At 42.5% G+C, this 27,649-nt stretch overlaps 2 long non-coding RNA genes across 2 annotated transcripts; one reads left to right on the forward strand and one right to left on the reverse strand.

Annotated features, from left to right (window-relative positions):
* The first annotated feature begins 3,664 nt into the window (after positions 1–3,664).
* Positions 3,665–6,824, forward strand: LOC144984444 (uncharacterized). Its single transcript, XR_013648118.1, has 3 exons — positions 3,665–3,783; positions 5,978–6,090; positions 6,691–6,824. It is a non-coding gene; the product is annotated as an uncharacterized LOC144984444 (long non-coding RNA).
* LOC110016645 (uncharacterized) lies at positions 6,656–27,063 on the reverse strand. The gene is made up of 2 exons (XR_002291960.2): positions 26,950–27,063; positions 6,656–7,110 (listed from the first exon to the last, which is right to left on the reverse strand). It is a non-coding gene; the product is annotated as an uncharacterized LOC110016645 (long non-coding RNA).
* Between the last annotated feature and the right edge of the window lie 586 nt (positions 27,064–27,649).

Consider the following 27,649-nt stretch of genomic DNA (forward strand, 5'->3'; position numbering starts at 1 on the left):
ACAGGACTGCCCCGACCCCTGTATTGCTGGCGTCCGTGTCAAAGGGCGACGGGGGTCTGGAAACGCCAGGACCGGTGCCGCTGTCAGCGCCCCTCGGAGCTGGTCAAAGGCGGCAGCGCAGGAATCAGTCCACCTGAACTGCTGTCCCTTGTTAGTTAGCTGGTGAAGAGGGCTGGCAATAGTGGCGAAGCCTCGGATGAAACGCCGGTAATAAGAGGCTAATCCCAGGAAGCTCCGCAACTCACCGACGTTGGTGGGGGCGGGCCAGTCCTTCACGACTGCCACCTTGGCTGGGTTGGTGGCAACGCCCTTCTCGCTGACTACATGTCCCAGGAACTCAGTCTCTTTGGTTAGGAGGCTGCACTTGGCTGGGTTAAGTCTTAGTCCGGCTTGTCTAATTGCAGCAAACACCTCCCGCAGATTATTCACAGCCGCCTCGAACCTGTCTGCATGCACCAGCAGGTCATCCAGGTAGACGATGCAGCGGTTCCGGGGCACGCCAGCCAGGACCCTTTCCATCAGCCGCTCGAACGTGGCTGGTGCGTTGCAAAGCCCGAACGGCATCACCCAAAACTGCCACAAACCTTGTCCGATGGTGAAGGCAGTCTTCGGCTTAGCATCGGGGGCTAGCTCCACCTGCCAGTACCCGCTCCTAAGATCGAGGGAGCTGAACCAGCTGGATCCGGTGATCCAGTCCAGAGCGTCGTCGATCCGAGGGAGGGGGTAGGAGTCCTTCTTGGTGACACTGTTCAGGCGCCGATAATCCACACAGAACCGCCAGTCTCCGTTTTTCTTTTTTACTAAGACAGCCGGTGCCGCCCACGGGCTACTGGATGGCTCGATTACTCCAGCTGCAGCCATCTGACGGATCATGTCCTCCGCAGCCTGGCGCTTGGCGAGGGCAAGCCTGTGTGGGCGTAGCCGGATGGGCGGGGCCGAACCGGTGTCTATGTGGTGCTGAACCAGCCCCGTCTGCGTGCAGTCTTCATCTTTGGCAGCAAAAATGTCCATGAAATCTGTAAGGAGATCCGAAAGGTGTTGGATCTGCTGGGGGTCTAAGTCTTTGCTGCTACGTTGCAACAGATCCTGCACTGCTTTCTTTGTCTCAGGTGATGTTTTGCTGGTGGAAGCTGCACTCACCGGAGCCATGAAAGCGCTTGGTGCGGCGCTGCTGGCGGCAGGAGCCGTTCTGGAATCGCCGCTCTTCCTTCTTCCGCGTTGGAGCATCAGAGTCTCGCCTCCGATGGTGATGGTTGCCCGGGCAGCATCAACGCAAGCCTTCCAGCGGGACATGAGGTCAAGGCCAATAATGCAGGGCTCCGTAATGTTGGCCAGCCAGAACTCGTGCACAATGTCCTGTCCTCCGGCCTGGATCCGCAGCAGCTTCCTCGCCACAAGCCCCGCTTTTTCTCCAGTCACAGTCATTAGCTGGGTGCCGGTGGGGGTCCATGATTCCAGAAGGGAACCAGCGGTGCCTGGCAAAACCCCCGCCGCACAAAAGAGATGGTGGACCCGGTGTCCACTAACGCTTGACACCATTGATCTTCCAGCTGGCAACTCAGATAAAGTCCTCTGGTATACCCCAAACGTCCAACCAGAGTGCATCGGCCTTGAAGGGGCGTTGGTGGGTGGGATGGCAGCCCCTTCACCTGGTCATCCCGTTGCCGTTTCCCGGCGAAGCTGCTCTGGTCTTTGGTGCTGGCGCAGGGCAGTTGCGTGCGATGTGCCCAGGCTCCCCACACCGGTAACAACGATCAGAGGAACGGTGCTGACGTCGGGAGGCCAATGGATGGCGCTGAGACGGCCGTGGCGTCGATGACTGGACGCTGAAGATGTCTTCTGCCTCCTCCTCCTCATAGTTGAGCATTCTCACGCAAGGCTGAGTGCCGGGCACCACACGTGAAGTGGAGAGGATGGCCTCTGCTCGTTCTCCTTCCCGGATTGCTTGCTCCAGTGTCTGCGGCGTGGCCAGGCGGACGTGTTGGCGGAGCCGTTCAGGTGTGAGTCCTTGCAGGAACGCATGGAGAGCTAACTCTTCCTGCGCTCCTGAAGAAAATCAGGGGTAACCCCGCCGGACAAGTAGCTGAATGTCTGCAGCTAGGGCGCCTAGGCTCTCTCCATCACGACGGCAGCGACTGGTCAGCTGCTCTCTTTCGTGCGTCTCTGACGCGCACCGGCCGAACCGCCGTTCCAGGGCCGTGGTTAGGGCGCCCAGGTCCCGCTCCTCCGCAGGTGCCAGGTCCATCAGTATCTGCTGTGCTCGTCCTTCCAGGGCCAGCGCCAGGTGAGTGGCCGTTTCTTCTTCCCTCCATCCGTTGTGTGCTGCTGCAATTCGGACTTGCTTGAGGTACAGTTCCAGCTGATTAGTTCCGTCGTACTTCGGCAACTTGACAGTGGATTTGGGAACAGCAGCGGCAGCGGTGGCGAGTTGCTGCTCAGTTGAGCTGCAGAGCCGGGACCTGCCAGGAGTGTCGCTCTTCTGCGTCGTCTCCGCAAAGCGTGGACGTCCGCAGCTTGCTCCGTCGGGGAGGCCAGGTTCTCTCCACTTCTCAGCCAGCCATGCTGCTCTTTCACTGCGCAGTCGAGCGGTCTCTCTTTCCATTCTGTCTTGTTCCATGATCCCACTTCTGACACCAATGTAGCAACGCTACGAAGAACGAGGCAGAGATAGGAACTTTGCAGAACTGGTTTCTTTTTATTGACCTCGAACAGTGTGACATGCAGTGGGGTCATTCTCCCTGCCCCCCTCCTCACTTACGATGCAGGACAAAATAAACCACCAGGGTAAAATAACTATCACCGAACGGAAGAACAGTCAGACATAAAACACATAGATTAAACCCACACACCCACTCAGATCAGGCCAAAACCAGCAGAAGAAATTGCATCCCATAATCCTTTGCGCTGCCAGATCTGGCAGCAGACGAATGGGTGTGTGACCGTCACTACAGTATGTATAACACTAATAATATTTCTCTTTTGATCACTTTGCGGACATTTTTTTAAAAACAATACCAGCAAACACTTTATAAGCCAAAGGGCCATCATGTCACTGTAAAGGTGCAAGCACACCAGACGCGATTCGTGCGTCAGGGGCATCAAGTTTCTATGTTAAGTCAATGTACTGACACGATCTGAGGTTCTGCAGTGCGATTTGGGTGTCAGACACAGCAAGCTGCATCAACCAATCAGAGTCTGGCTCGAACGCTCCAGCTCCACGGGCTCTGCGACAGGGTGTGTCCCGTTTTTTCCCAACAGTAACCGGGACTGTCTCCGGCAACTCAGCGTACCGGGCAGAGGAAAAGGATTGAGCAAGCGCCTCTGCCTAGGGTCTGGCAGAGCTAGCAAGCACCGTCACTCTCTATCCTGGCCCGCGGGCGGTTGGCTGCCCGGTAGACAGAGAGCTGCCAAGTGTGCCGTTGTAGCGGGCGCGATCACTCCAGCTCCATGGGCACATGATGCTGTTCTTATTTTCATCGAGAGAATATATAAAGATCTCCAGTTTATTTTTATTTTCCCCTCTATGGTTAATGCGGGAGAGATTTTTCAAACTGAGGCACAGTAACATTTAAAATGGCCGTCACATCTATGCACAGCTCCTGCAGAAAGGGAAAAAAATTGACCATACTCTGAAGGATCTGGTGAGCCCAGACATGGCGATGTGCTTGCTGGCGCCTCTATAGAGCAAGCTACTTGATCAACAACATCCATGATGTGGCAATGAACGAAGTCCAAAAAAAACGTTGGTGGTTGCTCCGCGGCCGGGGCGTCAAGGCGTCAAGGGTAGGTGTCAGTGAGTGCAGCGTGAGGAATATTATTATAAATAAGCACTTTATTTTCCCCAAAACAACTCCTGTGGAGATTCATAGAAATCTTGCCTATTTCATCTTAAAATTTAGCACAAGAGAATTAAACCAAAAACTGGTGAGCTTAGCCATCCCAGGGTTTTTCCATGGCTACACCACAAATGTTCAAATTTCAACATCCATGTGGCAAGAAATAGCTTTTACAAAAAAGTACAAATATCATAGTCATAAAATAATTTTCAATTCATCAAGATCTAATAAAAACACCATAGTGGATCTAAACAAAAGGATGCTCTCTTGGGTCAAAATGTGACTTCAGATCCAGTTTTTTCCCCTCAAACTTCTGCAGATTTTTCATAGAGGATAACACCTAACATCATATCCTTGTATTAGATTTAGAAAAAAAAGGCAATCCCCTACCATACAAATCCCATAGTGTGTCAAAAATGCAGAAAATCTCAGCAGAATGAAAGCTTGTCCAACAATAAAGGCAATGATACATCATCTAAGGTGACGTTAACAATCTGAGCACGGAAAGTATACGTCCATTTCAAAGTAAAATTGCAAAATGTAGCATGAATATCTGTACTCATAGTTGTCAACCCAAGGCAAGAAAAATGGCTAAAGTAGTTCCAGAGCTGTCACCCTTATGGAGACTTGACTCCTTGAGTGACAGTGAAGGCTGCTTAATTATTTCATTCCTGTTCTTAATGCTGTTGAAGTAAAAACTTTGATTCAAGAGTTTATAACAACTTAACTTAGTGGCTCATTTTCAATATTAACTGAAAAAATCTTGGATTGGAGTTTTGCCTTTGTGTTCCTTATGTTAATGAAGAAAGTGCTTCAACATAAGAACTTGCATCTTTTTGTTGAAAAACCTGATAGCTTTTACAGTGTTGTCCACAAAATCAAACAAAGTTATTTCAGCTCCTTAAATTTTGCATTTCATTACTTTTAACACTGTAACCTTTTTTTATTATCTACCTTTGAATAACTGTGTTAATGATGCAATGTGCTGCAGATGAGTAGACAAGTTTGAGCTGTTACTGTTTTCATGGGTTCCTAAAAAGTGTGAAAAAAAGTCAGTGGTAGGGTAAGAAAAAAAAAAGGATGTATGGATGAAGATTTTCTAAAACCAAGGGCGGAGGTTGTCGGTGGTTAAATTTTTTATCATACTTCTAAATTAAAAATGTGGATGGTCATCACTTATTTGTCAGATTGTCTCAGCTCCAGCGAGAATGTCACTTCGGGTTTGCAAAAGGTCAGGGGAGCCAACGGCTGTAGAGGAAAGAGGGGATCAAAGACTGCTGATTCCTCCAAATGCTTCGCAAAACTACCTTGTTTAAGGGGCTTTCAGTCTAAATGGACTTTCTGAACTGTTACACTGAGTGGAGATGACAGGATTTAAAATGTAACATATGGAAGGGCTTGGGCTTACTTATTTAAATACGTTAATGGTCCTGCAAGATTATAACAAGGTATAAACAAAACATACCACATCCTCTGCTCTGTATATGCCCCACTTAAGTCTAAAAAGCCTTTAAGTTAATGCCAACACGCTCTAAATCAATACCGCATTTCTGTCAGTGTAAGCGTATTTTACTTTTGACATTTTTTCACATTTTATGATTTTATTTCAGTAAATATCTTGGATTTCAGTTTTTTCTCCTTATTCTATTCCTCTTTCAATTGGTATTAGTGGTTTATAAAGGGTGTTTCCTAAATGTTACAAAAAGATAATTTCTGTTTTTTCTTTTTAGAGTAGAATAAAAGAAAACGGAAAAGAAATAGTAGAGCTTAAAAATGGTAAATGTGTAGACCTATGGTTGATTTCTGAGCTCACAGCTGCCAGCTACGAGAAAGAGAGACACACAAAGATCCCCTGTGTTCAGGCTGAGAGACTGGCCAAGAAAGGGAGCTAAAGATCTTCTAGTGTATCTTAGCTGTCTAAAGGGTCGATAGATCCTTCCCCTTTAAATAAAGGAGCCTACAATGTTCTTCCTCAGTCGTGGCAGTGTCAATGTGTGGCAGTCAATGCTCAGAAATATAACGAGGATTGAAAAGATACATCAATGCAGATCTGATTTCCCTGTTTCAAAAGTCAACATTAAGAGAGACTCAGATTGCTGTTATTAAAAAACATGATCCGTGTTTTGATTTTCCACATACAGACGACTGGATCCTTTCACCTCGCTCCCTCGTCTCCCCTCAACAGGCGAAGAATAAACATCTGTAATTGGAGACGTTCTGATTCGTAGGGCAGCCTGACAAATTGTTTCTGAGGGTGAGAAACTGATTTTTTTCTGATGTAAAAAAAAAAAAAAAAAGGTGTCATTTACTACTCAACCATCTCTCCTCAAAATTACTGAGTGGAGGAGCGCACAAATTCTATTTCTGCTTGAGTGTGCATTGGAGGATTGTGGGCACATTGGGAAACCATTTAAGTGACAATAAAGCAGACTTTTAATGTTTCTTTGATTATGTCTGTAATACCAAAAACTGAATTAGCATTTTATTTTTATAGTTAAAAATCTAAAATGCAATAATTCTGGTAATATTTATTCCTCATACACATCCAGCTCTCAGCGATTAGCTGGAGATGTATAAATAATTCATTTTCCTGCAAGACCAGATTTAAAATAGTCCACTATTGTTTCTGTCTGCTTGCGTGAAAGCTGTCTTATTGGATGGCAATTTGTTCCCTGCTGTTGTCGTTTCTTCTAGTATTTCCTGACTAGATTTTTTGTTGTGGACGTAACCACATGTGTTTGCGTGCTCTGCACCTTCTGTCATGACTTGAAGGATTGACAGACCCAGACGCTGAAACCCAGAGAGAGGACGAAGATAGGTGAAAGGTAAGAAATGGGTTTTATTTTCCTTCCAGGAAAGTTGGTGTGACTTGGTGGGCAGCTGGAGAGGAAAGCGGCTTGTGGCGTGGCTGGAGGTAAAAGCGCGGCTTGGCAAAGCTTGAGGGTTCCACCGGACTGCTGGAGAACTCGAGCTGACATCCACACTGGGGACTCTTAGAGACTGGAATCCTGAGACAGAGAGAGGCAGGTTAAGCACAAGGCCAGACTTAAACAAGAAAACATGAACTAGACTTGAGACCAGGTAGAGTCACCATAGAGGGTAACGAACTGGCGTTGGCTAATGGGTCTGGATCTCCTTAAGAGCAGAGCAGGTGATGAGGTGAATTGGTCCCAGCTGGTGGAGTCAGGAGCAGAGCAGTAGGGGGAGGGGGAGGAGACTGACAGGCACCATAACACTTTCTCTGACATTTCAAATATAGATCCACATCTTCATCCTGAAGAAAAGGATTTAAGAAGACTGAATGATGAACCCTTGCCAGTCTTCTGCCTACAAATTAAGCACGTAGAAATTTAATCAATGTTCTTTTCTTCATCATTTTTATCAGAATTTGAATAAAAAACTAATAAAATGAGCAATTATCAAAAGAGATCTGACGTAACTCCACAAAGGCTTTCACCTTTCCTAACTTCCTGTGACTTTTTTCCCTGTTTATAAAGAAGGGATTGATTTGAGTTTTTTGTCAAACCAAAAACCTTGCAGGTTCCTTTCGAGGTTGTTATGACGGTCTGACTCCCTGTTTGTTTGCTTAACTGTGCAACAACATGTTCACAGAAAATTATTCAATGAAAACTATTCCTGCCTCCTCAATGTGAACATCACTATCATAAATTTGAAAAAGCATCTTTTCAACAAAAAAGGTAACAATAGAAAACAAGGCAAATATTGGTGTAAAATTGGTGTAAAATTTTAGCTCATGATTTTAAATAAATATATTAATACATAAAATGCATTTTTGACAACATAAAAAAACAATCTTTAGAGAAATCACAGTGAAAATCTGCTGAGTGTAAAACCTCGAGAGACTATATTTCTACAGGTCACCGCACAGGCACCACTAGCACCTTCATCCCCCAAGCTTTCTCCAGTTCTTCCCTGAGTTCCTGGTATTTCTCCAGTTTCTCATGTTCCTTCTACCTGGAGTTTTCATTCACTTGGTACAGCCACATCCACAACAACTTTTCTCTGTATTTTATGCATCACTACAATGTCTGGCTGGTTCATCATTACCATTCTTTCCGTTTGTATCTGGAATTCCTACAGGATCTTTGTTCTCTCATTCTCTACCTCTTTTGGGGTTGTTTCCCATTTTGACCCTGGGGTTTCCAGTCCATATTCTGCACACATGTCTTTCTGTATATTATTCCAGCCACTTGGTTCCATGTATGCTTTCTCTGTCAGCATCTTACACCCTGTATGCAGTTATGTGCTGGATTTTTCAGTCAACTCTTTGCACAGCCTACTGGTGTGGTAGATCTGAGCCTTTATCGCTCTGGTGCTAAGGGCTTGTTCTTGTGCTGCCAGGATGAGTGCTTCAGTGCTGTCCTATAAGGCCAGCCCTTTTTAGCCATTGGTAGGACTTCATGATATCAGCCACTTCAGTTACAGTCCACTGATATATAAATGTGGAGACTTTTAAAATTGTAAAACAACCATCCAACCATCTTTTGTTTCAGCTTCCTCCTGTGCAGGCTCACAGGGGTTGCTGGAGCGGATCCCAACTCCTTCAGCATAAAGGCAGGATACAAATGTTCATTTCAAATCAAATCAAATCAACCTTTATTTATATAGCACTTTTTCAACAACATATGTCACTCAAAGTGCTGTGCATAAAATACAATACAATTTAAAAACAAGATGACAAGACAAACCGTGAGACAACCCCCCCCCCCCCCCCCCCCCGCAAAAACACACACACACACACACACACACACATCAATAAATAAATAAATGAATATATAAATTAAAAAAGTGATAAAATGATAGAATGTAGAAACCAGGGTTTGTCCTGAAGTGGGGAAACGATATTTTGGGGACATGTCCACACCAGCGACCCCCCAACCCAAGTTCACGGAGAACACTACCACAGAACCCCCCAGATCCGATCAAAAGAGTCAGACCCAGGAGATCCCACTGCAGCGTCCCCGCTCACTGAGAAGGGTCAGTCACTGATGTGGAGGATCCCTCAGAGGAAAACACTGGAGTGTAATAAAATGTAAAAGGAATAAAATTAAAATATATATAAAACATGGACAAAAAACAAATAATTACATGAACCTTAATAGGCATATGAAATAGTAAGAGCGACTTAAAAATTAATAGGATAAATAAATAAATAAATGTATTTACATACACATATAAAACTAGTTAAAAGAAAAATAAATAATTAAAATATTAAAAAAAAAAAAAAACTTAAAATCCTAAAATTCAACTAAAAGCTAAATTAAAAAGGTAGGTCTTAAGCCTTCCTTTAAAAACATGAACAGTCTCTGCGGCCCTTAGGCTCTCTGGGAGGCTGTTCCACAGGCGAGGTCCGTAAAAACTGAATGAGGCCTCGCCGTATGTTTTTGTTCTTACTTTTGGAATAACCAAAAGGCCTGTATCAGAGGACCTCAGGGTCCGCGAGGGCTCATACTTTAAAATCATGTCAGATAAATATGAAGGCCCGAGACCATAAAAACATTTGTAAACCAATAAAAGAACTTTAAAATCAATTCTGAATTGCACAGGGAGCCAATGCAGCGATCTTAAAACCGCAGAGGCACCGCCTTGTTGTGTCAAAACATATAAACTGGATTCAAAAAAATGTTTTCAGAAATTCAGACGGAAATGCTGAAACTAAGTTCAAAATATCAAAATCCTTCATGAAAAAAAATTGCATTCTGACTTAGTTTTTCTTTCTGATGCACAACTAATTTCGCAAAATGGGCTTCTTCTTCTACCGGATTATTATTTTAGTTTTTGTTCCTAAAGTTAGCCTTAAGAACTATTTTAAACTAAAGGATAATTTTATAATATCCCCAGCAAGAAAAAAATTGTGTGGAGGATCCAAATGTGGAAGACCAAGAACTGTGGATGGAAACTCAATTTAATCATGAAAAATAAACTTAAACGTGACAAAATCAACAGATTAGGATGAAACAAAAACTGGGGTTAACCTATAAAAAGAGATACTAACGGGGTGACAAAACTGCTGACCTTGCAAAGACAGACTGGCAAACTAGACTCTTAAAAATACTGTGGGTTAATTGGCTAAAACACAACCATATGTGGATGATTAACCCTTGTGCTATCTTAGATGACCCCATCCTTACATTGGGGTCCCTACCATGACAAAGGTGGATAAAGGTGGAAAGACTTCATGTAATCCATGGACACCAGTGAAGATCACAAATCATTGAAGAAAAAAGTTTTAACGCACTGTCTATTGGGTCTAGATGACCCAACTCCCAATGTTAAAATGCCTAGGATAGCACAAGGGTTAACAAGTGAAACCCTGTGGGACTGTCAATGTGAGAGAAACACAAAACCTAATTTAAACACAAAGCATACCAAAAAGGGATATGCGTTAAGCGCGGAGGTGGACTGATCATGAGAAAAATTGTAGCTACAATGTATGTTGTGGTGTGCATACAGGTAAACAGGCTAACAAAAAGAAGCTTTGCAAAATGTTAAATCATTACGGAAGAGATTTTTTCCCCAGTGTTTTCTAAACACTAGTAGACCGAACACTTTCTCAACTCTATACTCTTTTTTATTTGTTTTTTGGACAGGCCTATAATTTTGTTAACAAAAAAGACTAATTTGCATTATTTTTCACACAAACAGATGTTTTAATCATACTATTGCATTTCACTGTAATTTTGTTGAGTTTAAGCCAAGGTCTCACCTCACCATATGTCAAAAGCTCAGATGTTTGTAACAATTTGTCAGTCAGACATTTACACACTGCAGGAAATATGATTTAAATGGAATATAGACCCTGGCTAAAAATTAGTGTTATTATTTAATGGCGTGTATTAATTCCAAATGACTTGGAAATTCTAGGACCCAAGCTTGGCTTTGCATCAGTAAAATGCAGGTAAAGTACATTGCTCAAGGGTACAACTGTTCCACATAATGCGTGTTGTATTAAAACAGGTCGTGATCAAATTAACTGGATCCGTGAATTGAAATGAAAAAGGGCCCTTTTCAGAAGAAAATAGATTAGTTTTGCTGATGGATGATAACTTGAAAGGCCTGTGCTGTGAATAAGGAATTTTGACCAGTTGCTGTAAAGCTGATTTATATCATTTAAGATGTTGTCCTGAGGGCCTGTGCAGGGGGGCGGGGAGATACGGCAATTTATCTATGAATACATCAAAGCCGTCTAAAGAAGCTTATTACCACAGATATGCTTCTTCGTTGTTTACATTGGCCGACCTTATTTACTTTAAGACAAGTTCACTAAACATGGTTTTAACTTCATGTCTCGTGGACTGTTTGCTGAGAGTTGAAAAACATCACAGTTGCTTGGGTCTGTCAAAGATTTGTTGTGACACCATGCAAGTCTGGTGCAGCGCTGACCTTTTAATAAGAATATATTAAACTGAGATCCCTCTGGCACTATTCATTATTGTTTTAACACCAGCTCAAGTGCTTTAGTGGAAAGTAGAAATTGTGGTTCCCCTCAACGTAGACCTGCTCATTATTGTCCATGTGAACAGCTTGTCTGATTCATTAAGCATTGCCCGCATTGTGGGCTCGAGAGACCCAAGAAAAGCAAAGAACAAGGAGCTGTAGGAGGGAGGGAGCATGATGGTAGGTTGTGGTTTAGTCCGGGTGTGCCTGAAGTGAAATATGATTGATTAGTGCGTTCTTGGGTTGACATGCCCTCGCTGCAGCTGAAACCTGTTAACTCGATGTGCAAGGACTGGGCTGAGGGAAGAATCAAACCTGTTGTGACTGCTACATGGCAAATATTATGGTTGGCTGGTCAGGCCACAGTTCAAGAACGGTAGAAGGAATGTAAGCAAACAGTCTACAGTGGGAATTGGGGTGTCTGTAGCACTGTGTCCACAACTGCTGATTGTAAAGTGTGATGGTTTATGGTTTCACAGATCTATGGGCAAATTACTTTCCTTTTTTAAAATCGTCTAATAAAATCAGTGCTCTTCAAAGCTGACCAGAAAGAGTCAAAGTTACATTCTGAGGATCATTGGAGAAAAACGAACCAACTAAGTGTAATGGAGGTGGGAGAAAATGCATTCAGAGTTAATGTCGCCAGCCTGAGCCACATTTGTTGGATCACCATAACTTCTTTTTCCACTCTTTTCATTAATCCTAGACGGATTAATGTGGATTTAGCAGAAACTGTGCCAAAGGTCAGATTAAATCAATTCTTGGTAACGTCAGGGCTTGGTGATTGTGAGTCAGGAGAAATACTATAAGGAGCACCATGATGAGCAGGGATGTGAGGCTTTCTGTGAGCAGCCATTAACTGTTAAATCAAAGTCTCAATGAAATCACTGTCGCTTTCATTATTGCTGTGTGTGGAAGTCTGCAGGGCCAGGTTCCAGATCTCCTCTGACCCCACTGTGCTTTATTAGCAGAGCGGTGCCTCTGCGGCATCAAATACCCTCGCAGTTTATTCCACTGGGCCAACACCACCCCATTCCTGCTGATAATTAGCGAACAGTAAGGCGTTGAGGGTAGGTGTTCTGAATCCACAGCGGTATCAAACAGAGCATTTAAATCACTGTTCTACAGGCGTCCTATCTTCACAACGGAAATGCCATTAGCACTTTTATTTCCACTCCTGTTCTTGATGATGAGTTATCGCAAAAGAGAAGGGGAAGGAGAGAAGTGGAAATTTGCCTTTCCAGCAAAGGCATCAGCCACTCTTTTAACAACCTAGTGAAAGTTTCTGAAGGAGCCATCATGTTTTTTCGCCTCAAAACCTTCAGCCAGGATAAAGAGGTGCTTGGATAATTCCCCTGCAGGAGAGTCAGTTGTCACACAAGTCTGCATACTGATTTGACTCAGTTCCTGTCGATGCTATGGCACCACAGAAAAAGGAATCTCCGCCGTTCCTGGACATTTTGTCCAAACATGTATGTCTGTGGCTGTAGAGGGGGCATTTGTGATGGGGACAATCATTGTAATCCTGAGTGCAGTGGGAGAATTAGTTGCTTACTGGGAGTGCACTGTGGCTGACACAGAAGTCCATACTTGACAGGCCTGCAATTGAAAACTTGCTATACTGTGAGTGACTGTTCTCTTCCTCCCATCTTCCACTTATCTAGTTTGCTCAGCCACTGGCACACACTCACATGCACTTGTACTGACACGCACACACACACGCACACAGACTGCTTTTATCACACGATTACTGGCTGCAACAACTGTCATCTGTGTTCTCTGCCCACTCTGGGAAGATGACTTGTGCTTGATGGTCAAAATCACTGGATTGTCTACCTTTTTCCACAGCAACCACTGCCTAAGGGTGAAGAGTAGGGAGGCCTGCACTAGTGCCAGGTTTGAAACTCTCAAAGCCTTCAGAGGTGATTTGGTGCCCCTGATATGTTGTTTTGTGTGCCTCTCCTAATTAGCTCCACGAACAAACAGTTGGGATGTCCCCCTCAAAGCTGCCGCAGTTAGTCAGGATTGCTGAAGAGCCAAAGATGAAGAGCTGACCTCAAAGTGTCAACTGGTGTTGCATTTCTTATCGTTTGCTCTCATAGTTCTACAGAACAGTGTTCACGATCAAGCTTTAGGCTGTTATTTGAAATCTGCTTTTTGTCCATAGTTGTTACATATATGAGAAAATTGGAAAAAATAAAATAAAATAAATAATACTAGAAAAGCTTCATAGCCATTTTTTTATTTAAAGACAACAAAAAAAAAATATTGCAGCTCATTATCAAGAAAAAGGGTGAACCTTGACCACCCACGCCATTCATTTGGGCAGCAAGAGGCTCATTATCCTTTTGGAAAGACTTTAGGTCAGATCACCACAACCTGATCTAAAAAGCCACGGAAACAAGTCCAGCTGAACTCAAAGGTTAGCTGATACATTAAAACTGTTTTTCATTGTTGTTTACTCTTGTTTGCCAATCAGAAAAGCGGAGAAGATGAAGAGAATGACATAAAATCAGAGGTTATTCCAAACATTCTCTGTGTTTAGTTGTGATATAATGCATCCCTATTCATAATGTTGCTTTTATTTGTTGACTCCTCACACAGAGAGGCAGTGCAGTTACAAAGACATGAAGAAGAAATGTTTCTGACAAATCTATGGGGTAAGGAATCTGTCAATAAGAAACGTATTCATAAAAACAAAGTTGTGAACAAATTGATAATGTGTCAATAAGAAAAATTATCATAAAGATAATGTTTGGACAAATTTATAATTTGTGCACAACTTGCACAAAACTACGAATACAACATTTAGTTTTACGTTTGACATGTCTGTTTTGAGTACGATTCATCTTTGTTCTGAATACGACTCTTGGAAGTCTTGAATACGAATGTTCACCCGTCAAACTGCCAAAAATACGTCGCAGGGTCACAGGCGTATACATCAAGTCCCGAAACATTGATTCAACTGAATAAGCATGCGTTTTGAGCCTCATTTATTAGGCCACGATAGAATTAAACTTTTTAGAATGTTATTGATTCGCTGACAGGAAAATGTGGGCAGAAATGTCTTCTTGATGCAAGAGGTCAGAGGAGAATGGCCAGATTGGTTCCAACAAATAAAAAGGCAATAACAAGCAAGAACAGGAAACTGAGACTACAATTCGCACAGGCTCACCGAATTTGAAGTATTAATTTCTGCTGCGACATTCGTATGCTAGGGTCAACAAAATGAAAACATGGATCCCTCCTGTCCTGTCTCAACGGTTCAGGCTGCTGCAGGTGGTGTAATGGTGTGGGGGTATATTTCTCTGCACACTTTGAGCCCCTTAGTACCAATTGAGCATGGTTACAATGCAACAGCCTACCTGAGTATTGTTGCTGACCATGTCCATCCCTTTATGACCACAGTGTACTCACTTTTTGATGGCTACTTCCAGCAGGATAACACCCCATGACATAAAGCTGGAATCATCTCAGATGGTTTCCTTGAACATGACATTGAGTTCACTGTACTAAATTGGCCTCCACAGTCACCAGATCTCAACCCAACAGAGCAACTTTAGGATGTGATGGAACGGAAAATTGGCATCATGGATGTGCAGCCGACAAATCTGCAGCAACTGCGTCATGATATCATGTCAATATGAACCAAATTCTCCAGTACCTTGTTGAATCGATGGCATGAAGGATTAAGACAGTTATGAAAGCAAAAAAGGGTGTCCAACTGGTACTAGCAAGGTGTATCCAATAAAGTGGCCGGCGATTGTAGAGTAAAATCTGTGTTGACTTTAATGTCTTTTGTCCCTGCAACTAATTCTGCAGTGGTTTAAATGTAATTATCAACTCCAGCTACAGAACATGTTGTAATCTGGTGTCAAATTATCGTTTTTACCGAGTTGGTGAGTAAGTGTTGACATAGCTACTTTTTTTTCTTTTGTAGACACTCAGGTTTGCTGACTGAAAGGTTTTATTTGGAGGCTCTGAAAATGACAGCAAGAACTGTTCAGTTTGACTTGTCTGCAAGATTGCTGGCAGTTGGCTCTCTGTCTCGTCGAAAATGCACTTCTGCAATCCCTTTTTAAAAAGTAAACAGGTCTGATTATCTGGGAAAATCAAGCTCAGCAGAAACTGGTCCACCGCTGCCATCTTTTCATGATGTATTCACCTGAAGGGCTGTGCTCTGGGAGGGAGCAGTAATTACAGGACATAACGACGGTTCAGGGGTGGATAGTGGTAAACACTGTCACCTCACTGAACAAGAACCACCACCTTAAAGTCACATTTGTATAATAATATTGCGTACGGATTTGCTCAAAGTATACTCTGGCTCCCTCCCACACTTCAAAAACACTCAATCTGATTGCTGATTCTGTCGCTGCGACCCCAAACAGAATGAAGCAGATGTAGAGAATAAATAAATGAAGGAACTTTGGTGCTTGTTTAATGTTGCCCTCGGCACTGTAAGAGTACATATCCAACTAATAGCAAATTTAAGAAATTTAATCAGCTTTTTTTTTTTTCTAAAGGTTTCATGAGGTATTATAAGATATTTCTGGAGCAAACATTGTTTTCAGAAGAGGGACACATAATTATCTCAATATCCCCTCCAGCATATTTCATTGATTCTAGGAAACATGGAGTAGTCTGGATGTTTTGTGAACCGAGTCATTGTAAGGGAATTAGCCCTACATGTCTAAAGCAAAAACATGTTCACTCTTTCCCTTATTGTTGTATATATTTTTACATAATAATATTTTCAATAGAAAACAGCTTAAGAGCCATCAATTTATGTGCAGTGTCGCTCTAGCTTTTCACATCTGTTTTTCTTGGCTCCATGTCTGTCTGTTTTTTTTATGGCAATTGAACTTTTCTGGTGTTTCCCCTATTATCTGTCCTGGGGTCAAACAAAACAGCAGTGGAGCTCCTCCTCAAGAAACAACTGATTTGCTGCTTTTTTTTTATCTGCTTGTTGCTATTGGAAATAAAGGCACTCAACACCCAAGGGCCCTTTCTTAGTCTTGATAGAGCTGGCTATCTGTTCCAAACCTCTTGGCTTTTTCTATACCTCTCCTGACTTGATGGCCACAATCTATCAGCATGGCCACTATCACCACCATGGCCTCATCTTTAGTCTGGCTGGAGGGAAAGACAGGGAGGGGAATGGTGGTTTGGGTGAAGTCTGAATGCCACGGCTGACTGATAATGCAACAAAGCTGCTGTCCACTCGTCTATGTGTGTCAAATATGCTGCTGGAATAATCTGCAGCAGAGGAACTGGAGCACACAGTTACTTTGGCCGTTGGCTTTGCTAGCCGACACTGAATCCAAATCCTACCCAGGCAGAGCAAAGAGAACGCAGGCAGGACTTTGCTGAGACCCTGCTTCCCTTCCGGCTGTGACTCACTGAGTTCAAGCCTGCATATATGTCCTGTCTGAAGAGGCTTACTCTTAATTGAGTTGCTCACACAGCCACTGGCCCTGAGGGACACCTCTGTGTCACTTCGCATGATTAACCTAAATTTCAGTCGTCATCCAGGACTGCTGCCACATCTGGTAAGTGCACATAGCATGTGTGGAGACATCAACAATGAGGGGGGGGCAGAACGGAAACCCAATTGGGTGAAGAGGAAACAAGGCATTTGATTTTTAATGAGGGTGACATAATAAACTTAATAAATCTACCATTTAATATTCACATCCATATACTGAGATTAAAGTGGGAGTTGAGATCATTAGGATCCCTTTAAAAGCCCTAACTTCCCTGCCTCAGCAAAAGCTGTACTGCATTGATGTCAAACAGTGTGTATTGAGCTGGTCAAGTGGATTTAAAAATGTCCTCTTGTCAGACTGGATTCCATTAAACAGTGCTGGTGCGGACCAATTTGGGCCTTTTACCTGTGGCACAGCTCCAGGGAATACATCTGTAATGTATGAGGCTCTCAGTAACATTGTCTCAGGGCTAAGATGCTCTTTCCTCTGCTATATGGAAGGAAAGCCAAGGCAGTGAGTAAAGAGGAATTCTCTCAATTTCTGCATTGAGCCAATCGGACCTTTCACTTATTGGCACTCTCAGATGCAGTATAAATCACGTCAAACAGCATTGACCACAGCCTTAGTCATGAACAGTAGCTCACAACAACACATAGATTTGCTGTTGTCTTTGATCAATGTGAAGTTATTTAGCAGCTCAGACAGGCAAAGAACCAGTGGGTACCAATGTTTTCCTTTTCAGCGTTCACAGCTTTTACTTGTGTTCATTTACACTTGCTTCCTTTTTCATGCTTATTTTATTTTCCAAACACTTGTGTGCATGGCAGCTCTCGCACTGCCAAGCCACTCATGGAGAAGAGATGGGTATGGGGAGTCCGTGGGCCAGCAACCATGAAATAAATATGGATGGTCATGAGTGAGATGAGTGAGGATCATCTGTTTTGCCATCTGCTTGTATGCGAGTGTGGATGTAATGACTGTAGTCCTGCCTTGCCCACTGAGCCCTCTGACGCCAGGAAGACTCTTGACAGAAATGCACTCTTATAGGACCTGCAAAGTCACACACACACACATACAACATTGCGTGTACACAATCATTCATGCGTGCAAACAGAACTACACACAAAACATCACCGGTTCAGTACATAGTCAATTCTTCCCTCTATAGGGTATAGTACACACTATTGTCTGCATAGACACTACAGTGGTTTCTCCTTCAGGCTCAGGTAGTCTGGGCTGTGGCATGTGTTCCACTATCTTGCCTTTTCTGTGAGCATCTGGCCCACTGTGGCTATTAGAAATGACAGGTTGACAATTGGCAGGCAGGATTGGTGTTGGTGATTGTTCAGTTGGCAGTGTCCTGCCATGTGACAGTCTGTTAGTGTCCCTGCATAAAGAACAACATTGGACTTGCATTGGGAGCACTCTGGGCACTGAAGAGAAAAAAAAAATCAGCACAAACCCACTAGCAACTCCTTCACCCCCCCCCCCCCCCTACCACCACCGCCACCACCGCCACACACACACACCTCCCCTTCTCTCTGTTCCCCAAGCAGACAATCCTCTTTTTTCCTTGGATGGCTTCGTCGCTGAGGGCTGGTAACAGTATGAGTGTATGTTTGTGAACAAAAGAGAGGAGGAAAAAAACAGGCTGTTGAATTATACATATTCCTTATGGAGGGTGACACAGTAGGAGCTCTCAGAATCAATCTTGACGCTTGGATGGAATCATAGAGCGCAAAGAAAATGGCAAACATTGCTGTGGCTCAATGGCCTGATGCTCTCATAAATATGTTTTTATGGCCCTGAATGAGTGGGGCCAAAGAGATGTTTGGTGCTCATAAAGGTGGGTGTATGTGAGACTGTTACAGTAAAATGCCTCACACTGGGGGGTTATGAAACATTCCTAATTTAATTAGCTTATACAATATGAAAATCAATTGCATGTCGATCATAGTTCAGTGTTTTTTATGCACCGTAAACAAAATCAGTGCAAGAAAACACCTGATTGTTCATGCTATCTTGTTTCCGACTGTGTCAAGATGAAGATGCTTCAACTTTTACTTAACTGACCACTTGCAAAACAAAGTTGCAAATGGAGGTAACGGGCCAGAACAATTTCCAATTCAGGCGCATCTCTTTTACCGGGTTCTCCGAGGACAAATCGAAAATTTTGCTGCCTATGAATTTTTGTCCATCCTTTGGGTTAAGTGTTGTCTTGGGAACTTGGAGAAAGCCAGGCAGGCAGCTGTGGGCAGAGTGGGGTGAGGGAGACTGCTAAGAGGCTCTTGAACTACAGTTTACTGTAAGTGGAGAGTGTTGAATGAAAAAACTATCCAAGAGGAGAAAAAGAAGGCAAGAAGAAGCACCAGATTTGTGGCTTGGATGATTTGTTTTGCTTGTCTACACCCTCTGAAAGCTGACAGCCCCCACTATCCGTGAAGAACACAAGAAATTGGAAAAAGGCAACTTGCCATGTACAAAGTCATGAGATTTAAGCGTCAAAGCTACTTTATTTCTTGCCATAATGTAGCTTTTTTTGCTTTCCATTCAACTCCTTTGCTGTTGTTCCTTGTTTCTTTTTGTCTGATTAGAAAACTCACAATGTTCTCTTTGGTAAAAAGAAAAAAAAAAGCAGCATGCTGCAAAACAACAAAACAGGCATTGAGCTGTGATGTTTTTCTCTTTTATTCAGTTTGAAGCTTCACCAACTGGCACACTGTACTGCAATGTTTTTCATGTTGCCCTGGAACTTAAGCTACAGTGGAAACACCCTGTGATATATATGGCCTACAAATAAGAAAATAAAAAAACATCATATTTACTGATGTGAAGTTGTCATGGGACGCTACCTTATGCTTTGAGAATGAAGCAATTAAAGGAGACCCTGCATGCCCTTTTACTTATTTATCTCTTGTGTTATTGAGCCACAGGGAATTGCAAAGAATTAGTGTTGCAAAGTTTAACTTTAGAATACAGTTGTGTGTGTGAAGATGATGCTAAGGGAATTCCATAGGCAGATGATCAATGCCTTTCAGCTCTGACTCATCTACCAAATCAAACGTGCCTCACTTTTGTGAGCTACAATCCTAACAAAGCCTGGTAAAAGCTGTTGGATTTAAATAGAACAGGCCAAACCTTGGCACTTGCTCTATTCCTTGCCCCTCAGAGGGCTAGAAATAACTAAGATCTGCCCCAGAATGTCACAGGGAAACTGGGATTAAGTTCAGCTTGATGCTGCCTGTCTATCCACTGCCCAGCTTTCCACCAGCGCTTTCCCAGCAGCACTCTCACATCTTTGTGGGTCACATCTCTGAATCCCTGTCATCAAGGGTGGCGGGTGTTAACGTCAGACCGGGATATCTCCTCCCAAAACCCTTCCCTCTGCCTCTTTCCTTCCTCCGATAACAGCTAATCCTTGCCCCACATTAGACTGTGACCAAGATCAATTAAAACCCTGCCTCATCGATAGCAATCTTCCTCTGCAGCCAGTGGTGAGAGAAGTCCATGTGTGTGCATCACATAGATACACATGTCTAACTCTGGGTGTGATGAAGGAAAAAGCCATGCCATCTCCATCCTCTTCAGATGGTTGCCAAGCCACAGGAGGAGCCCGCCATTGATTTTCATCGCCTCTTAACCGAGATGAAAGACAATAAAAACAATAGCTGTGATGATCACAGCACTTTTGGCCATCTATGCATATAATGATTACCCATATCTTAATTAGTATTTCTTCTGTTGCTTTAATTATATTATTTGGCACCAGCCTTTTCATTGCTGTGAATTCTGCAAAGAAAAGGAATAAAGCTGAGTTTCTATTCTCTATTTTTGCATGCAGCTGTTTGTGTTTAGTAGGTCTTCTTTCTGCATTTTCCTTTCCTCTTCTAATTTCTCCTTCTGGAAAGAGTCCACTAGAGAACTCATGCACCAACAGACCTTCTCCCTGCCTATCAGTTTTATTTATAAAAAAGTTTAGTGTGAGTGGGCACCATTTTCTGTTGCATATGGCGTGCCAGTTTTACACTGCATGGTTGCTTCCAAAACCATTGGCAAAACAGTGAGACTGTTTGGCAGAAAGGAGAGCTTGATTTTGGGTTGCCAAACAAGCACTGGCAGATGAAAAGGAGGGATGGGTGGTGGGAGGAGTAGGATGCTATGAAGGTAGCGGATGGAGAGGGGACGGCAGTGAACACGGCAGGACAGGGCGGGAACAGACACGGAGTAAAGTCTCCTGCGTGCAGGTTGACTGCCAAGCCGACTGTCATGTCAGCCACAGGGATTGGCTGCTGTGGGCGTCAGGTTGTTTTGGTGTGTACATCAAAAGGACAGACTGTGAACCTTAAAACATAAGTCACACTCCCACTATTTATCAGATCTTTCACAACTTCTTCATCGCTTTTTCCACCTGCTGTCTTTTACTCTTATTTCCCAAGGGAGGGATATGCGAGGTTTTGCAGAATCTTTTGGATCAGAAGGGCAGACTGCATGCCCGCAGGGCAGCCATGATGGAGCAGGAAAAAAAACACCCATGTATGGAAGACGAAACTGTGGAAATCCAAAGGAGAGGTGGTCAATAGTTAGCTCTGGATACTGTGTTATCAACGAGGGTGTGAGAAGTCTTCCAGTAGGAAAAGAAATTTCCGCAGCCAAAAGAAAATTGCCATCTGCTGCCACTTTACCCTCCTTCCAATGTGCTTCAGTTTCATTTTAGCACCACTGTCAGCACTGTTTCAATTACATTCCACAGCTTATGTCTATACTGGATTACAACAGCTCGGTGTTCATGTGTAGGGCTGTGAGCTGACTTGTGCTTCCAGGCTATATAGAGCTTTGTTCCTTTATCATCTAACCAAAGACAATAGAGTGCTTAGCCTGCAAGCAGTTCCCAGCCCATCACAGTGCAGTAGAGGAATTAAGATCTGAATGATCCCAATTCAAAACAAAAAGATCCATTTTTGATTTGGTACTTTCCTCTTTCTATAGAGCTTTTTTTAATTCTTATTTTCAGTCCTTATTGGCTGTGCTTAGTTGTGACCTAGTTTGTTGAGGGGGTGGGGGTATTTGGCCAAGCCTTGGGAATCAGAGGCAGATTACTTTCTGTTACTTTTCCCCAGCAGAGCTCCATATGTCAGAGCTGTTGCTATTTTAAATGGGAGTCACTGAGAGTCAAGCAACTTGTATGAATGAAGTGCTCAGATTTGCTAAGCAGCAGCATACCCAATATGTGCAAAGAAAATGTTATTTATGTTGGTACATAAGGATTGCAGTTGCCACAGGAAACCATAGACACACAAGCTGTGTGTCAAAGCTTTCATTTCATTTCAATTTAATTAGTTTCAGCTGAGTTTGTTTAGAAAATGATTTTAAAAAGCTCCTTATGCAGACATGAAACGGGTCAAATCCAAATATAGTCAGGCACAATTCCATTCAATTCACTTTAAATATATTTTTTATTAAAAAATTACCCATGCACAAGCAAGGTAAATAAAAGCATCCTGATCATGCTCAGCTGGTGGGTGACACTTGAAAAAGTTATTTATTTGTTAACACAAAAATAAACTTATTGCAGAACAAGACGACAGTAGATAACTTTTCACTAAGCTAAATAAAAGGAGTACAAACCATAGAACCAGGGAACGACTGCACACAGAGATGGAGTTTCTCCTTCTGCAAAAGAAAGAAAATGGATGGAAAAAATAGACACTGGGGGAATTATTCTGAGCTTCTGCTTTTCCTTTTACCCTTAAGGTGCAGAGGAGGAAGTTTCAATGCTAACTCTATACCAATACTCTGTGTATTTAATAAATTCTATTGAATGGACCAAGCTGATTCCTCATCCCTTTTATCTTGAAGAATTCTTCAAAAACATGAATAAAGAATCTGGTTGAATACAGACTCATATAGAAGTAACCTGCTTTGGTGCTATTAAGCATGCAAACTTGAGCTTCCCTCTGTTCTGTGCTTGATCATTTCTATTATTTTTTTATAAATGCATCCATCTTGTTTTTTTATTTTTTTTTCTGATTTAACTCCTTGATGTCTAAATTTATTTCTGCGAAGGATCTTTTGTTTTATTTTCCATCTATGAAAAAAATCTTATTTTTTTGCTTTCATATAGATGCTAAATTAAGGGGATTTTGGACCGGAAGTGATGTTTGCGTCAATAGTATAACAAATAGTGTAACAAAATTAACATATCGAGTTTTTTCTCTCATGTCACCCATCTGCCTAAAAGTTGAGACTTTTGACATGACACATATGTACAATTGAATAAACTGTATTATCAATGTGTTTTGATATATGACTATTCAGGATGCTTCACCAGTATTTGTAGCAAAAAATTAATTGATTGTGGCACCAGTGGACAGTCAGCGGGATTAGAACTGTGGACACACAGCCTTAGGGAAGACATCTATCAGCTAAGAAATCTAACCATTTATGTTGCTACGAGAGCCATAGTTGAGTGTGTTGTGCATTAGCTTGTTATCTCATTTAATTATGTTTACTATTTCCAACTCAATGCCAGCGAAGAGCAAGTACAGGAAGGAGAAGGTGCCAATGGATTTGCTTGATAAGAAAATAAAAATAAATCTGAAAATACTGCAATGAAGGAAAAATGGTTCCTCTTTAACCTGCTGAAAGTTTTCCAGATTTTCTGCAAAATGCTGCTCAAGAAGGTCAGTCACAGTTCTGCTGCCCCCCACATGCTCCTGAGGCCCTGATGTGTACTGTAATTACATTTCTGTGGAGGTGCACACCACAGGATGTAGGTAGCTGAACACCTCAATACAGAGGCATCACTCAGCCTTAAGAGCATGTGTTTGCAGCTTAATTTAGAAGTGAGCAGAAGCAGAAGGAAATGGATTGTGTGGCTTGTTCAGCAGCCATCTCCAGTTTTCCAATCCCGATAATTATCGAACACCCGAACATGCTTCTCGGAATTTTCAGCAGGTAGTTCTTTATTCAGTCAAATAATATGAACATTTGATTAAAATTAGCTTATGTAATTAGCCTATATTAGCTTTATGGGAAAAAATGTTTGATTTTGCTGAACGTTGTAAAAAAAAAAAACACATGAGGACTATCTGCACGGTACATTGCAAGCTAAAAGTCAAACTGAGAAAATATTTGTCATCTGTCCCACATATATTTTGTTTACTTACCCTTATCTACCCTTACTTACCCTTGCCCAGTGGCGTGGTAAACACTCTTGTGTTATCCACAACCCTGTCTGTAATTAAGCATGTTCAGGGGTGAAGACCTCATTGGATTGCAAAGCATTTGGAGTCTTATCCAGCTGAAGTCAGCTTACAAAGGAAATTAGGGATCAAGAGTAAATGACAAGAGGATAAAGAGAAAAGAAAAGACTAGTGTGTTTGTGTGTGTGTGTGTGTTTGGGGGGTGTCTGACAATATTACATTTGGGGCTTGTTTGTTATGATAGTTTGCCAATAGGACCATTATAAATCACTATGCCTTTCTTTTCAGTGCATTCAGATGATGGCCAATACACAGTTTAATTTTAGAGTATTAATCTAAGGATCTGTTGATTTTGCACATATTAGAATTTTCCTAATATTGTAGGGTCATATTTGATGTTAGAAACCTCAACAAGTTTGTTGATTCTGCAATAATCAGAAAAAAAAAAAACTAGCAACATCAACCACAGCACAAACAAGTAGGATTTTCAGAAAATCTGTGCATCACTTGATAAATGATAAAAGAAAAAAAGTGGATCCAACAACTTAAAGAAAAGCATCCAGTGCAATTGGAATAAATCTAGTCACAGAATCAATGGAAAACAGAAGAACAATGGCAGATCCGGAAAAAGTGAAGCTAAAAATAAGAAACCTAGACCTCAAATCTTTCTTACATCTACTACTTTACAATTAACAGTTCTCTTTAGCTAATGGCTTCACATCTTTTGAAGCCTCTCTCCCTTGACACCACAGGCACATCTGGAAAACCACTAAAGCAATACTCTTGAGCACTGCTAATCACAGTGAGCAGATTGCTAAGGGCCATCATACCCTCACCCTGCTGTGAGCTTTAAATGTATTCCTTGAACCTTCAACTTCTCTCCATGTCCGTTCAATTTCATGTTTTCTGGCCTAAACCAGTACCATAAAGCTCAACACCCAGACTGGCCCCTGTGGTACATTTATCTGTGTTTACAATCCAGCATCTTCTGAATGTGTGGTAATGGTGGAAAAATTGAAGCCTACTGAGACCACACAATTTTTTTGTGTTCCAGAGTACATTTGACTTCAAGGCATTGAACACTAGGTCTGCTCGCGAAAGTCTGCAACAGCCTTGTTTGCTGGTCCCAAAAACCGTATAGTTGAACCCTGAGAGCAAAACATGGGCGTGTGTTATGAGATTAACAGCAACAAATTAATCCAACCTTTAGAGGATCTGGATTGCATTAAAAACACTTGAAGACATGATAAGTGGTCTATCTGGTCTGGTGCCGAAGCTAACTACCTGCTGGACTCAAAGAAAACAGACCACAAACATGAATAGTTGCAAGTTGTTGAAGTAGGCAAGCTGTGACAAGTCTTGCTTGGGCAGAGTGTAATCTGGCATAAGTGTTACCTGTGCTGGAACACTAATGGTAAAAAAGTACTTTCAGTGCAGCCTGGAAAGATGAAAAATATGTCATGCATTTGTCTTGGTTTGGTGTAAATGGCATGTTGTGAATAAGTCATTGTGGACTAGGTGGGATTTGGCCCAAGAGACTGCTCTCAAGTCCTGTGCAGTCATCACAATGCCACACAGTTTAGTCAAGATCGTAAAGTTTAATTCAGTTTAAATCACACATTGTACGCAGTGTAGGGATACGACTTTTTTTTGTCATCAAACCCAACCCCGGCCCTCTTCGTGGTCCATCTGCATGCTATACAAAGGTGCGCCGGCGCAGGTCATCTAAGGCGCTCGGCTGCATTGACCTCAGTAACCTCTCGAGATGTGTGTGTATCCTGTGTTGTTGTTTGTCTGACCTTCTTCATCGAGATGTACTGGAACTGAGTTTCTCCTTGTTGGGATTAATAAATAAAGTTTTCATTCATTCAATCAAGAAGGTCCCCCCTGCAGTGACGGGGTTCAGCACAATGCTCCACCACCAAGAGTCCCACAAGCCTCAGATGAGGAGCCCCTAACCACTGGGCAGTCATGAGCATCCCTCAACCCCAGACACAATTCAGAGCCACTAAAAAAAACACCTAAAAGCACTCCAGTAAGACAATTAGCCCCCGACAGAATGTCCAACAGAAATCAAACATAGTCAAGCTGGAGGAGTTATATAATTCATGATTTATGACATACCCTGAGATCTCAGGTATCTTTCTCTCCCAGTGTGAAGAAGGGACTGCTAGGCCAAGGGCCAAGGGAAACAGTCACCACTGGTGGACTGCTGGCTCCTCCCACAAAGGATGGAGTTGGGGACAGAGAATCAGTGGTGACTACATTCAATTTATTTCAATTACATTTAATTCAATTCAATTTGAGTTTATATCTTGGAATCACTAAAAGATGAGAATAGCATGAAATCTAACATTTTTCAAATTATGTAAACTAAAAAAGATCCTCATTTTCTCAACATATAAATGTTAAAAAGAAAGACACAAACAAACTCTGTAACGCTAGGCTTGCAATGAAACAAAAGGCCAGACCTTGACCAATTTGGGTGGTATATCTTCTTTGAGCCTGTGGTAAACATAAAGAGTGATCAACGTTTGACCCTTGGGTCAATCCTGTCACACAGCTTACCATGGCATTCTCAAGTTCACTAGTCTGCTGCTGAAGTAGTTTTAGATGGCAGCAACAAGAGTCAGAATGAAATACCCACCGGGTGTTTCTGTGTGACACAATCCTGAATTCAAAGAAGATTCTAATTAGCTTCCTGGTCATGCAAACATTTACACATTTGCATGGTGATACACGACTCATAAGTGCTCACATCATGTGTTTACACTACTCAAGATGGACAAAATGTTCCCAACCAAATGGTCACAGTAAGAGAACACTTTGAGCAAATGCAATAAATGTTAGCGATTTAATGACTGCTGAGACAAATCACTCAACACACAGTCAGAGCAGACAGATGCGAAACGTACTAATCAACATGGGTGAGTACTGCGGGCGGATTACTCATCTGTGTCTCACCTGCCCTGTGCCACATGAGGACATTTGGATAAAGCTGGCCACTGGCTCCAAAGAGGATCCTAGTGTGAGCGTCATTGTGTGAGCTTGTGTCTGTGAGGATGTGTTGGGTGTGTGGACTGCCCCTCAAAAAAAATACCCATGGCTACTTTTAAACTTGTATCAGATGATTAGACTTGGGTTGCATCCCAGAACACCGCTCAGCCCCAGCAGGGATTCAGCAGGGAGCATAGCAGCCAATGCATAATCTCTCAAGATGGGGGGAACTCACACTGATCCAGTGAGTGAGTCCCTATCCTGCAACATCAAATGTGTGAGAAGCTTACTGAAGATCTAACTAAGACAGTATTGAAAATGTGACAAAGGCAACTGTCTTTTATACTCCTTATGGTGTCAGGACAGTCATTTAGCCCCAAAAAGAGAAAAAAAAAGCTTTTAGGAACAACGGCAGCATCAGCTCAATGTGAGGAAGAAATAGAATTTTGGTCTTCTCTGTCTGCCAAATAGAAAGATTGCAACAGCTTCCATTCATTTCTGATCAACAATGAACAAGTGGGAAATTAATGGTGTGGTTCTTTTGCCACAAAACCGTTTGCTTTGAATCAGAGTGGAACACAGGACAGAATTGCATAGATTCTGCTGGAAAAAACTCCAATTGTTTAAAAGTTTACAAATCTAATGTATTTTATTAATTATGGTATAC

Source organism: Oryzias latipes, chromosome 16 (genome assembly GCF_053564925.1).
Source record: "Oryzias latipes strain Hd-rR chromosome 16, Olatipes_Hd-rR_3.1".
NCBI classification, from domain to species: domain Eukaryota; kingdom Metazoa; phylum Chordata; class Actinopteri; order Beloniformes; family Adrianichthyidae; genus Oryzias; species Oryzias latipes.